The 15,425-nt window shown below is 41.0% G+C and overlaps 1 protein-coding gene across 1 annotated transcript in view; it reads right to left on the bottom strand.

The window, feature by feature from the left end:
• Window positions 1-13,048, bottom strand: part of NEK1 (NIMA related kinase 1) — a 150,372-nt gene extending 137,324 nt beyond the window's left edge. Inside the window, exon 1 of the mRNA XM_079705795.1 lies at window positions 12,992-13,048. The gene's annotated coding sequence lies outside the window, so the exon portion shown is untranslated. The remainder of the gene's footprint in view (window positions 1-12,991) is intronic.
• Between the last annotated feature and the right edge of the window lie 2,377 nt (window positions 13,049-15,425).

The raw sequence follows: 15,425 nt of genomic DNA, 5'->3' as shown, positions 1-15,425 counted from the left end.
CCGTAAGATACTTGATTACGGTTGTTAGCTTCAGCAAGAGTAACTTCAGTAGAGTGGTGGAGACAGAAGCGAGTACAACAGGTTAGGTAGGGAAAGCTTAAAGAAGTGAAGGGAAGGGGAGGAGGACAGATGGAGGGAGAGGAAGGGAGAGAAAACGTGTCCCAAAAGCAACCTCTAGCACTGCCTATTGGCAAGATCACACATACTGTGAAGATACAGGAATTCACTTTGTTAATCTAAAAATAATAAATATTTAATTTAGGGGGGTGTGGCCAAGATGGCAGAGTAAGAAGATCCTGAGCTCACCTCCTCCCACAAACACACCAAAAGTACAACTACTTAAAGAGCAGCTACCTATAAGAACAACCGGAAGAACGGCAGAAAAGATTTTCTGCAACTGAAGGTGCAAAGAAGGAACCACAATGGGATGGGTAGGAGTGGTGGAGAGCCGGTATAGATAAGATGCACAGCCATGGGCAGGTAACCCACAAATGGGAGGATAATCACAAATGCAGAGGTTCTCCCCGAGAAGCAAGGGGTTCAAGCCCCACATGAGGCTCCCCAGCCCAGGGCTCCTGCACCAGGTTGATGAGCCCCCAGAACACCTGGCTTTGAAGGCCAGCAGAGCTTGCATACAAGAGAGCCAGAGTGCTGCAGGAAAAAAAGACTCTACTTTTAGAGGGCGCACACAAAATCTCACCCACTCTGAGATACAGCTCTGAGGGGCAATAATTTGATAGAAGCTTATATCAAACCCACCTGCTAATCTTGGAGAGCCCCCAGAGAGGCAGGAGGGCCACTGGGACTCCCCTGGGGATACAGACGCTTGCAGCAGCCACTTTTGGAAATCTGTTCTTCCACGAAGACACTGATGGTACAAAAGCCAGCTTGGAGTCCGCCCTCTAGCCTATTAGCAACAGGAGCTTACCCAACCACTAACCAGATGGCAACAGCCCTGGAGGCCACCCCCTGGGGACCTGTAGTCAGCTCCGCTAGTACCCAGCCCCACCCACCAGTGGCAGCCATCACAGGAGGCAAGACCTGACAATCAACCAGGCCACAGGGCAGCCCCACCAAAAAAGAAGGGCCCACATAAGGGACACTCCACATAGTTCTTGTGACCAAAGAGGAGTGTGCCACTGGGCCCCATAGGACAACTCCTACACAAAGCCACTTGTCCAAGATTGGGAAACACAATGGACCTACCTAATTCATAGAAATAAAGACAGATAATTCAGTAAAATGAGGAGACAGAGGAATACATACCATAGGAAGAAACAAGACAAAACCCCAGAAGGACTAAGCAAAATGGAGATAAGCAATCTACCCAATAAAGAGTTCAAGGTCATGATCATACAGATGCTCAATAAATTCAGGAGAAAAATGGATGAACACTCTTAGAAGTGTGACAAGGAGTTAAAAAACACAAGGAAAAAACCCAACAAATATAAAAAATACAATCACTGAAATAAAAAATACACTAAAAGGAATAAACAGTAGATTAGACAATATAGAGGAACAGATGAACGAACTGGAAGACAGAGTAGTTGAAATCACCCAGCTGAAGAGAAAAAAGAAAAAGTAATTTTTAAAAATGAAGATAGTTTAAGAAACCGCTAAGACAACATCCAATGTTTAACATTAGCATTATAAGGGGTCCCAGGAGGAGAAGAGACAGAGAAAGGGGAAGAGAACTTATTTGAAGAAATAATAGCCAAACATTTCCCTAACCTGGGAAAGAAAACATATCCAGGTCCAAGAAGTACAGACAGTCCCCAACAAGATAAACCCAAAGAGGTCCACAGCAAGAAATGTGAAAATGAAAATGGCAAAAATTAAAGATTAAGACAGAACCTTAAAAGCAGCAAAAGAAGGCTTCCCTGGTGGAGCAGTGGTTAACAGTCCACCCACCAATGCAGGGGACATGGGTTCAAGCCCTGGTCCGGGAGGATCCCACATGCCACAGAGTGACTGGGCCCATGCACCACAACTACTGAGCCTGCGCTCTAGAGCCCGCAAACCACAACTACTGAAGCTCGTGCACCTGGAGCCCATGCTCCACGACAGGAGAAGCCATCGCAAAGAGAGGTCCACACACTGCAAAGAAGAGTGGCCCCCGCTCGCCGCAACTAGAAAAAAACCCATGCACAGCAACGAAGACCCAACACAGCCAAAATAAATAAATTTTTTTTTAAAAAGCAGCAAAAGAAAAGCAACCAGTTATGGGACTTCTCTGGTTGTCCAGTGGTTAAGACTTCGCCTTCCAATGCAGAGGCTGCGGGTTCGATCCCTGGTCAGGGAGTTAAGATCCCACATGCCTCGCGGCCAAATAAACCAAAACATAAAACAGAAGCAGTGTTGTAACAAATTCAATAAAGACTTTAAAAAATGGTCCATATCAAAAAAATCTTAAAAAAAAAAAAGGCAACTAGTTATGTACAAGAGAACTTCCAAAAGATCATCAGCTGATCTTTGCAGGCCAGAAGGGAGTAGCAGAATACATTCAAAATGATGAAAGGAAAAACCCTATAACCCAAAATACTCTACCTGGCAAGGCTATCATTCAGATCTGAAGGAGAGATAAAAAGTTTTACAGAAAGGCAAAAATGAAAAGAGTTCAGCACCACTAAACTGGCTTTACAAGAAATGTACAAAGACTTCTCCAAGTGGAAAAGAAAAGACCATAACTAGAAATATGAAAATTACAAAAGGAAAAATCTTATTGGTAAAGGCAAACATACTGTAAAAGTAGTAGATAAACCACTTATAAAGCTAGCAGGAAGGTTAAAAAAGAAAAGTTGTAAAATCATCTATATCCACAATAAGTAGTTAAGGGATACCTAAACAAAAAGATGCAAAAAAAAAAAAAAAAAAAATGAAGACCAAAGCATTCAATTTGGGGGGTAGGGAGAAAAAACACAAAATTGTTAGAATGCATTAGGACTTAAGTGATCATCAACTTAAAATAATCATAGTACATACACACACACACATATATATGTGTGTGCATATATATATGGGGGGGGAGGGAGGGCGAGAGAGAGAGAGAGAGACAGTGGGGAGAGAGGGTTAGGGAGGGAAGGGGGTTGTTATATATGAACTTCATGGTAACCACTAACCAAACATATAATAGATAGATATACAAAAAAGAGAAAGGCGTCCAAACATAACACTAAAGATAGTCATCAAGGGAATTCCCTGGCAGTCCAGTGGTAGGACTTGGCACCTTCACTGCCATGGGCCCAGGTTCAATCCCTGTCAGGGAAGTAAGACTGCACAAGGCACATTGCACAGCCAAAGGAAAAAAAAAAAAGATAGCCATCAAATCACAAGGGAAGAGAGCAAACAAACAAAAAAAGAACTTAAAAAAGAACGAGAAAACAATTAACAAAACAGCAATAAGTACACACCTATCAATAATTAATTTAAATGTAAATGGACTAAATGCTCCAATCAAAAGACACAGCATGTATGCTGCCTTACAAGAGACTCACTTCAGAGCTAAGACACACACAGACTGAAAGTGAGAGGATGAAAAAAGGTGTTCCATGCAAAGGGAAACGGAAAGAAAGCTGGGGTAGCTATACTTATAGTAGACAACAGACTCTAAAACAAAGACTGTAACAAGAGACAAAGAATAACAATAGACAACGATAAAGGGATCAATCTAACAAGAAGATATAACAATTGTCAATATATATGCACCCAACATAGGAGCACCTAAATACCTAAAGCAAATATTAACAAACATAAAGGAAGAAACTGACAGAAACACAGTAACAGTAGGCAAATTTAACACCCCACTTACATCAATGGACAGATTACCCAGACAGAAAATCAATAAGGAAACAATGGCCTTAAATGACACATCAGATCACATGGACTTAAGCGATATATATAGAACGTTCTATCCAAAAGCAGAACACACATTCTTCAAGCACACATGGAACATTCTCCAAGATACATCATATGCTAGGCCACAAAACAAGTCTCAATAAATTTAAGAAGAGTGAAATCATATCAAGCATCTTTTCTGATCACAACAGAGATTAGAAATCAATTACAAGAAAAAAACTGCAAAAAAATTAAAAATGCGGATATGTTACTAAACAACAAATACATCACTAAAGAAATTAAACATGAAATCAAAAAATACCTGGAGACAAATGAAAACAAAAATACAATGATCCAAAATCCGTGAGACACAGCAAAAGCAGTTCTAAGAGGGAAGTTTATAGCAATACAAGACTATCTCAGGAAACAAGAAATCTCAAATAAACCATCTAACCTTACACCAAAAGGAACTACGAAAAGAACAAAACCCAAAGTCAGTAGAAGGAAAAAACAGAGTTCACAGCAGAAATAAATGAAATAGAGACTAAAATAAAATAGAAACGATAAATGAAACTAAGAGTTGGATCTTTGAAAAAATAAAGAAAATTGCTAAACCTCTAGCCAGACTTATGAATAGAGAGAAAAATATATAAAATCTGAAATGAAAGAGAAGTTACAATGATACCACAGAAATACAAAAGATCATAAGTGATTACTATACATAATTTTATACCAATAAAATAGACAACCTAAAAGAAATGGATACATTTCTAGAAACATACAACCTCCCAAGACTGAAACAGGAAGGAAAAAAAGTATGAAAAGACTACTCAACAATAATTAAATTGAATCACTAATCAAAAATCTCCCAACAAACAGAAGTCCACAACCAGGCAGCTTCATAGGTGAATTCTACAAAACACTTAAGGAAGAGTTAACACCTATCCTTCTCAAGCTAGTCAAAGAAAACTGAAGAGGAAGGAACACTTCTGAACTCATTCTACAAGGCCAACATCACCTGATACCAAAACCAGACAAAGATACCACAAAAAAGGAAAATATCACTTTTAAGGGTCAACATCACTGATGAACACAGATGCAAAAATCCTCAACAAAATATAAGCAAACCAAATTCAACAATACATTAAAAGAATCATATACCATGATCAGGTGGGATTTAACTCAGGGAAGCAAGGCTGGTGAGATATCTGCCAATCAACCAATGTGATACACCATATGAAAAAAACTGAAGAATAAAAACCATACGATCATCTCAATAGATGAAGAAAAAGCTTTTGACAGGATTCAACATCCATCTATAAAAACTCTCAGCAAAATGGGTATAGAGGGAACATACCTCAACATAATAAAAGTCATATATGAACCTACAGCCAACAGCATACTCAACAGTGAAAAGCTGAAAGGATTTGCTTTATGATCAGGAGCAAGACAAGGATGCCAAATATTGCCATTTTTATTCGACATAGTATTGGAAGTCAAATCAAAGCAACTGGTAGCTTTGCTAGCCAAAGCAATCATACAAGAAGAAGAAATAAAAGGAATCCAAGTTGGAAAGGAAGAAGTAAAACTATCACTGTTTGCATATGACATGATACTAGAAATACCTGATATATAGAAAATCCTACAGACACCATCAAAAAGCTATTAAAACTAATAAATGAATTGAGTAAAGGTGCAGGATACAAAATTAATATACGGAAATCTGTTGCATTTCTATACACTAACAATGAACTATCAGAGAAATTAAGAAAAAAATCTCATTTACAACTGTGGCAAAAAGAATATAATACCTAGAAATAAATATGACTAAGGAGGTATCAGTAAAAGACCTGTATTTAGAAAACTATGACAATGATGAAAGAAACTGAAGATGACACAAACAAATGGGAAGATATACTGTGCTCATGGATTGGAAGACTCAATATTGTAAAAATGACCATTCTCCCCAAGGGAATCTACAGATTCAATACAATCCCTATCAAAATACCAATGGCATTTTTCAAAGAACTAGAACAAATAATTCTAAAATTTGTATGGAAATATAAAAGGCCCGAAATAGCCAAAACAATCTTGAAAAAGAAGAACAAAGTTGGAGGTATCACCCTCCCTGATTTCAAACTATACTACAAAGCCACAGTAATCAAAACAGTACAGTACTGGCACAAAAATGGACACACAGATCAACTGAACAGAATAGAGAGCCCAGAAATGCATCCACACTAATATGGGCAAATTAATCTAAGACAAAGGAGGCAAGAATATACAACAGGGAAAAGTCAGCCTCTTCAATAAAGGTTGTTGGGAAAACTCGACAGCCACATGCGAAAGAATCAAACTGGACTACTTTCTCATACCATATACAAAAATAAACTCAAAATGAATTAAAGACTTAAATGTAAGACCTCAAACCATAAAACTCCTAGAATAAAACATATGCAGTATACTCTTCGAAATCTTAGCACTATTTTTTTAGATACCTCTCCTCAGACAAGGAAAATGGAAGCAAAAATAAACATTTAGAACTACATCAAACTAAAAAACTTGCACAGCAAAGGAAACTATCCACAAAACAATAAGGCAGTCTACTGAATGGGAGAAGATTTTGCAAATATTATACTTTATAAGGAGTTAATATCCAAAATATACAAAGAACTCATACAACTCAACATCAAAAAAAAAAACCCATTAAAAAATGGGTTGAGACTCTTTTTTCTTTTTTTGTGGTACGCGGGCCTCTCACTGTTGTGGCCTTTCCCGTTGCGAAGCACAGGCTCCGGATGCGCAGGCTCAGAGGCCATGGCTCACGGGCCTAGCTGCTCCGCGGCGTGTGGGCTCTTCCCGGACCGGGGCACGAACCCATGTCCCCTGCATTGGCAGACGGACTCTTAACCACTGCGCCACCAGGGAAGCCCAGGTTGAGACTCTTAATAGACATTTTTCCAAAGAAGACCTACAGATGGCCAACAGACACGTGAAAAGATACCCAACTTCAGTAATCATCAGGGAAATGCAAATCCAAACCACAGTGAGATACCACCTCACTCCTGTCAGAATGGCTATTATCAAAAAGACGACCAAGAAAAGGTGTTGGAGAGGATGTAGTGAAAAGGGAATCTTCGTGCACTCTCAGTGGAAATGTAAGTTGCTGCAGATACTCTGGAAAACAGTATGAAGGTTCCTCAAATAATTAAAAATAGAACTACCACATAATCCAGCAATTCCACTTCCGGGCATTTGTCTGAAGAAACCAAAAACACTAATTCAAAAAGATATGTGCACCCCAATGCAGCATTATTTAAAACAGCCAAGACATGGAAGCACCTGAATTGTCCATCAATAGATGAATAGATAAAGAAGACTTGGTATATATATACAATGGACTATTACTCAGTCATAAAAAAGAATGAGGTGATTCCTTGGTGGTCCAGTGGTTAGGGCTTGGCACTTTCACTGCCGGGGCCCGGGTTCAATCTCTGGTTGGGGAAGATTTTGCAAGCCGCGTGGCACAGCCAAAAAAAAAAAAAGAGAGAGAGAGAATGAAATGTGCTATTTGCAATAACATGGACATTACGCTAAGTGAAGAAAGTCAGACAGAGAAGGACAAATACTGTATGATTTCACCTATACATGGAATATATAAAAGAAAACAAATGAAGAAATGTAACAAAAGAGAAACAGACTCATAGATACAGGGAACAAACTGGTGGTTGCTAGAGGGGTGGGGGTGGGGGATGAGTGAAATAGGTTAGGGAGACTAAGAGGTACAAACTTCCAGTTACAAAACAAGTCATGAGGATGTAACGTACAACATAGGCAATACAGTCAATAGCACTGTAATAACTTTATATGGTGACAGATTGTAACTAGACTTATCATGGTGACCACTTTGTAATGTATAAAAAAATTGAATCTTTATATTGCATACCTGAAACTAATATAATATTGTAAGTCAACTATACTTCGATAAAAAAATAAAGTATAAACAAATAATTCGAAAAATAGTGATTCACATAACTTGCTCTTTTCTATTTCCATTCCATAGCAAGCAGGCTTTCTATGTATGATTCCCTTCTAGGAGAAAATGAGCTTGTCATGAAGACTATATTACAATTTCTATGACAGTTTACCATATCTCTCATTGTAAGTGAAAAAATTCATGTTCTCATTTCACCCATTAATACTAAATTTAATTTTATTTTGCCTCTAATATATTGATCCTTAATGTCATCCTTAAATGACAAAATTCGTATCCTGGGCCTGTAAGACTCAAAGGCCACAACTTTGCCTGTGGTAAATCAATGGGATAATCATGCTTAATAGAAATTTGTGGGAAAGAGCCTTCTTCTACCTCAGGAAACTTTTCTATTTCAAACTTTCTGTAAGAAATGACATACATGGCTTTTAGCAGCTGTAAGAGAAACAAGAAATTAACTATTATGACAGCACTACAGCATCGCTAGTGAGTTAAAGAAGAAAAGTCACTCCAAACATATTTTCAAGCCCAAGTTTGGTCAACTGGTATAATATAATAGCTCTCTGGGCACCAGACAGAATTTAATGATTTCTCCAGGTCATGATATCACATTACTATGCTGTTTAGAAAAAATACAAACTCATCTTAGAAAACTAAATTTCATAAATCAAATTACATTAAATAGGGCTTCCCTGGGGGCGCAGTGGTTGAGAGTCCGCCTGCCGATGCAGGGGACACGGGTTCGTGCCCCGGTCCGGGAAGATCCCACATGCCGCGGAGCGGCTGGGCCCGTGAGCCATGGCCGCTGAGCCTGCGCGTCCGGAGTCTGTGCTCCGCAACGGGAGAGGCCACAACAGTGAGAGGCCCGCGTACCACACACACACACACAAAAAAAATTACATTAAATAGTAACCGTACAATGAGACTACTTGACAACCATCATTACTCTGTAACTTCTGCCAAGAAAAAAAACCACAATTAGTCCATCTGGCCCTCCCCCAAAAAGGAGTTGCCACTCCCTTTCGAGGGACCACACTAACAAGATGGAGGCTCCGAGGGTCCTAGCACTGCAGTGCGCTGCCCACCACAGGACTACAGTGTGTTCTGGCACCTCCGGAAAGTGGAGGAGAATCTACTGCCCCGGAAGTGAAGAAAGACGGCTCTCACTGCCACCAAATAACGTCCAGTGCAGACAGCTTTCTGGACAATGAAAGGCAAGGTAGGTGAGTTTCAGAGCAACCAACAACCCGTCCTATTCTGCAGTCTACACTTGACTAGTATCGGACGCAGACGAAATGAAAGGGAAAACACGGCAAGATAGATAATTTCAGCGTCTTAAAGCACATGTAACTGGGGTACTTACTTCCTAGTCAGGAGACTTCTCAGCTGAATAACAACTCTAGAAGGTTTTTAAACCAAAGGAAATAAAAGGTAACAACAAAATGTACTATAGGCTTACACATCCAAAATAGTCGTAACATGTAACTGAAGAAGCACACGGAGCCTGTTCTAATTTCATTACTGGAATAAACCCAAATTATAAATAAATATTTGTCCTTTCTATGCTTCAGCTTCCAAAGTCAGAGGGAAATCGCATACCAACTTGACAGTATCTTAAGGTCTCTAACAATTATATCAATTTAATCACTGTAATACATATGTGATACTGAAGCTATTCAAAGTATAAAATTAGAGGGTTTTTTGATATTTAAGATTTCCAAGAGTCTTGTGATATAACAAACAAAGCAATGGATTCAGAAGAGAAAAGTTACGTGACCAAAAGCAAACCACCTGACTTCCCTGGGTCTTAGTTTCTTCATCTAAAAACACTAAAGATTTAAATATAATACTATCTTAAGGGCCCTACGAATTCTAAGTCTGTGACTCAAGGAGAAAAAAAGTTTTAAGTAGGTCAGAAAGTAGGAAACTTCAACAACTTAAAATTGCACTATTAGCCACAAAGAGTAGGAATGACAGAGAGATGGCCAAAGCCTTTCCTTCAGAAAAATCAAAAGATGCCCCAAATCTTTAGCCTAAGTCTTTAAAAAGTCAAAAAATAAACTGCAACTTACAAGTTAAGATATCAGACTGAACGTACATATTTACCTCTGCGTCTACCCTAAACCCAGCTAACACAGCTTGAAAGGGTCAGAAAGGCAGAAGAGGAGAGACAGCAACGGCAATAAAATTCTGGATGCTGACGAACACAAGACCAAGCAGCAACTGACTCAGGAAGCTAGAGAAAGCTGTGTCCTCAGCCACGAGTGGGGACGAAGTCACTTCCACTACAGACTAGCTCAGTGACTGGCGGAGACTTTGTAAGAAGCTGTCAGACACACAGCTCCTCCATCCTCTCTCCCAGTCAGGCGACCACCCCTCCCATCTTGGCAGGAGGCGAGAGACGTCTCCAGATTAGGAAGACCCATCACAGCTGAGAATGGAAATACCGTCTGGGAGACTGAATGAAAGCTGACATAATGAACGGTGAGCCTGTTCCGGACCATGATGGTGCACTTGTACCAGACCACCCTGCCTCCAAAAACAATCACGAACCCTGAGTAAAATATATTAAAGAACAGAAAGAAATTCACTGAGAGGTGGGAATATCCTAGCGAGTCCCACATTACCCCAGCCTTTTCCCTGAAGACATTTTCCAAAATGTGGCACAGCAGAATGGAGCTTGAGTACAAAGCAGCAGCCTTATGGGCTGAGGACAGAGAAGTCAGAGTTTAGGGCCGCCAAAATCCTCGGGAGGAGGTGAAGGAACAGGAGGCCAAAAATGTGCACGTAAATTCCTCTCCTGTCAGTCAGCCCACTCCTAAATTGTGCAGATACAGGGCAAGACTAAATCAGACTAGACCTAACGACAGAAACAGACTCACGAACGACTCAAATACGGAGCTATCAGCAGGGGACTTCAAATAACCTTGATTAATAAGTTCAAGAAAATAGGAGGAAACGATGGACAAAAGTGATTTTTTAAAAGATGGAGAATTCCAACAAAGAACTGAAATTTATTTTTAAAAACTAAATGAACTTCTAGAAGTAAAATATAAAATATCTGGAATTAAGAACTCATTGCATGGGTTTTACAGCAGGCAGCGTACAGCAGGATTAGTAATCTGTAAAATAAACCAGCAGAGTATATTGAACAAAAGAACAGAGAGAAAAAATGAAGAAAAAACAAAAAGACATACCGGGAAGGAAGGAAGGAAGAAAAGGAAAGGAAGTTTCAATAGTCGAAAGATTTTAATTCTTAATCTCTAAATTTACTGCTTCCCTAGTAAAAACACAAACTCTGGGGGTGAGGGTGATCAGACGAGCTGATTTTTAAAGTTAATGTGAAAAAAAGAAGAAAGAATAGCCAGAGATACTGAAAAAAAAAAAAGCAATGAAGGAAGAGTTGTTCTACCTGATATCAAGACACATTATCAGCAGTAAGAATTATGAACTAGACAGGTAAATCATAGAAAGTCCCGAAATATACAAAAAAATTTTTTTAATTTGGTAGATGACCATGGTGACATTTTAAATCAGTAAGGAAAAGATGGATTTTGAAATAAATAGTTTTTAGACTAGGTAGCCATATGGAAAAAAAATTAAATACATTTTCTTCGCTTTACACCAACACAAATTTCAGACGATAAAATACGTAAATGTCCATCAAATTTTCCTATATGGCATCACTCTTTTCAAGTATGTCAACTACGCTCCAGAAAAAATATCTTAGCCTCTAGTCAAGTTAGACATCTTTCCTCACTTTTTACTAAGAACACCTTTAAGCCACAAATAAATGTTTGACATAATAAAATTTTCTGCACCGAATGAGAAAAATGTCAGAGTATATGAATGAAAAGTTGTATGCCCACCAATCTGGAAAATTAAGCCTCTTCAGCTGCTTCAGCTATTTGATGCACAAGCAAGTTGTCCTGAAGGGAAACACTGGTAAAGAAGTGTCAACAGATTTCAGGAAGCCCTCAGGGTACTGTCTGCAACCAGGATCTACACATATAGTTCTCCCCAAATAATGAATACCATTTTGGGTTATGGGAGAGGCTCAGTTTAACTCCTCAATGAGGAAAGGCCCTGTCTTACTTCGCATAATTCAAAAAAGGAGAAAGCAAAAGCGGGATTCCTAATAGAGTTTTTTCAAAATATTTGTTGTTCTTCTCTGTAAGTCTATTCCTCTCTGTAAGACTATTCAGACAACAATTAACAGCTTCCCTAGTGAAAGTACCAACATGTAAATAAAGAGTTTACATTCATGAAATGGATATATTCAAGTCCAGGGGATCAGACAGAGGAAAATATACTTGGAGTACAACGTCAATGCATTATTAAAATGACCTCAAAAGAACTCCTGTGGCCAAGTTCCATAACCTTTACTAAACTCCCAGTGGTGACTCTTAACGTGGAAAACCTGTTTTCCCACAAACCTCTCACCAAAAACAAGCGGGCAACGTTAAAATAGATCTGCGGATGCTCTAATTTCAGACAAATCTAAAGCAGAAACAAAGAACTACTTCTCTCCATATCTGGCTTCCTTCCATCATCTCTGCAATACTGCTGCATCATAAGAAAAGGCCATTATTAGCATACACTGGATATTACTTTTAATCCTTCATAATTATTTCTGATGTAACTTACCCTGGCAATACAAAAATTTCTGCTTCTTGGGGGGCGGATCTTACATTAGAGAACAAAAATCAGGCCTGCATAAAAAAAAAGAGTTGTGATGAACTCTACAAGTCCTAGAACTTTCAATGCCTTCCATAAAGAAATTGTTGAATCAAACTATGGAAAGTGAAATATAAGATTATGGGCCAGCCAGTTAACTGCTACTCATTTTCTAGTTAAAAGGTATACGTAAAGATCGCAGACAAGATATAAGCAACATAAATGACTTCTTACTCATACCAACGCTTCTATTCTTATTTTAATTCCATGATCACTATCGCTTTTTAAATAATGTCCAAAGGGTGCTCAGTAACACACACGGCTCCTTAGAGAACTCCCATCTCGACGAGGTGCGGCTACTGGTGCTATTTTCCGCGCACTTCAAGGAGGACCCCGCAGCCTCTACATCGGAAGTCGAGGCAAGCTCTCCCGTTTGCCGAGCGACCCCACCATCGCGCACGTAACGCTGCCCCGAGCGCAGCTCACCTCAGGACCCAGGCCGTGGGCGGGCACCGTCCGGGGGTCGCCGCCTTCACGCAGGGCTCAGCAAGCCCGAGGCACCCCACCGCGGTCCGGAAAGGGCATTGGGCCGCAGCCCGCGCCACCCCGGCCAACGCCCCGGGACACGGGTCCGCGCCGCCAGACGAAACAAACCGGTTTCCGAGCCCCTTGCAACGGCGGCGGTGGCGTGGGGTGTTCCCCGGGCGCCGCCCCCGAACTTCTCAGAGGCGGCTGCCGGCGGCCTCGCGGGCCGTGCGCATTGGGGCTGGGGGCTCCCTGCCGGTTCGTCCCCCAGCCTCGCCACGCGGGCGCTGGCTACCCGGCAACGCGGAGATGCACTCCGGGTTCAGGCTCAGGACTCCACAAGCGGCGCCCCAAATCCCGGAGCCAGAGCAGAGGGCGGGGCGTCCCTGGCGCGGCCGTGTGACGTCAGCGCGCCGAAGCCGGCGCGGAGCGGGGGTGGCTGGGAAGGGCGGGCGGGGGCGGGGGCGGGGGCGGGGGCGGGCTCTGTAGGTGCGGGAGGAGAGGAGAGGAGGAAAGGGAGACCAGAGCGTCCCTCACTCACAGGAGCGAGGCCCGGCGGCAGCCAGAATACGCTGAAGCTGGTGTGGAGTAAAGCCTGTGATAAATTCGTCTCGCACATACCGCACAGAAAAAGGGATTTTTTTTTTTAACTTGAGGGCCATTTCTTAGGGATGCCATATTTTTAAACTAAATTTGCTTTAAAAAGCAAGACAAGTGAAATAAGTCAAATACTGTATGATATCACTTACATGTGGAATCTAAAAAATAATATAAACTAGGGAATGTAACAAAAAATCAGCTATAATCCAACAAATATTTTTTTCTTCCATTATAAATTTATTATTTTCGGCTGTGTTGGGTCTTCATTGCTGCACGCAGGCTTTCTCTAGTTGCAGCGAGCAGGAGGTACTCTTCATTGCAGTGCGCGGGGCTTCTCATTGTGGTGACCCCTCTCGTTGTGGTGCGTGGGCCTCCGCAGTTGTGACACACGGGCTCAGTAGTTGTGGCTCGCAGGCTCAGTAGTTGTGGCTCACGGGCTCTAGAGCACAGGCTCAGTAGTTGTGGCTCACGGGCTCAGTAGTTGTGGCTCACGGGCTCTAGCGCATAGGCTCAGTAGTTGTGGCGCATGGGCTTAGTTGCTCCGCAGCATGTGGGATCTTCCTGGACCAGGGCTCGAATCTGTGTCCCCTGTATTGGCAAGTGGATCCTCAACCACTGCCCACCAGGGAAGCCCTCTACTAAATATTTTAAAAAACAAAACAAACAAAAAACAACAAAAAGGAAACAGACTCACAGATATAGAAAGCAAACTAGTAGTTACCAGTGGCGAGAGGGAAGGAGGGAGGGGCACGATGGGGGTATGGGATTGAGGTACAACTACTATGTATAAAATAAATGATAAAGGATATATTATACACCACAGGGAAATATAGCCATTATTTTGTAACAACTATAAATGAAGTATAACCTGTAAAAATATTGAATCACTGTGTTCTACACCTGAAACTTACGTAATATTGTACACTGACTGCACCTCAATAAATAAATAAATAAACAGAATGTTTTTAAAAAGCAAGCCTATTCCTAGTATATTCTGGATGATTAAAGCAAGAAAGTATTTTTAAGTCTTGAAAATTTTTTTTAGTATAACTTGGTTTAAAGAGAAAAAAATTAAAACAAAAACAAAAAAAATAAACAAAATGTGGTTCTACACCTTTACATCTAATGGGTGTACGCACTACTCACTGGTATATTGAAAGGGTTAGTGGTCTAAGTACCTTTCTTCATTGCAGCACTCTCAAAGATAGAGACAGACTTTGTGTAATAAGGGATCAGGTGTGGTGTAGTCCTTCAGCTAAATTGCCTTCCCTAGAATAAAGCCAAGATACTGGAGAATCCAAACTTGAAGCTGAAGGAGGACAGTGGCCTAGCCACCTTAGTTACTCCCCAGGTTGTAGTACCTGTTTGTATATGTTGTGTGTAGCGTGGCAGAGACACCACAGATTCTGCCAGAGACCTCAGATGTAAATGATTCAGATCTTGGCTTCAAAGAAATCTGCTTCCTTCCCCCTCATGCCCTCCCAAACACACCAGTGCCTAAAACCTCTCTGGGTTCTCCTGCCAGTCTGGTTTAGTCCTGCTTATAAGAAGTACTTTATTGCTAGCGTGGAAATTGAACGTTTTTGGCTCCTTTGCCAGAAGATGGCACTGCAAGTCATCCAACCTGGCAAGCTGGGGCAGTCTGCTTTGGTATATCTCCTCTCTTCAATCTCCAAGCAGAAGACTTGTTTCCCTCATTTCCCGACTCCTAGGCTAACCTCCTGTGACCCTTCCCACCCCCAGTCAGTAGGAATTTTGGTGTCTGAATGCACAATAACGCCAGTTCTACCCACAT

The sequence above is a fragment of the Hyperoodon ampullatus genome (assembly GCF_949752795.1).
Source record: "Hyperoodon ampullatus genome assembly, chromosome: 6".
Taxonomy (NCBI): Eukaryota; Metazoa; Chordata; class Mammalia; order Artiodactyla; family Ziphiidae; genus Hyperoodon; species Hyperoodon ampullatus.
This window is presented reverse-complemented; position numbering and strand designations above follow the sequence as displayed.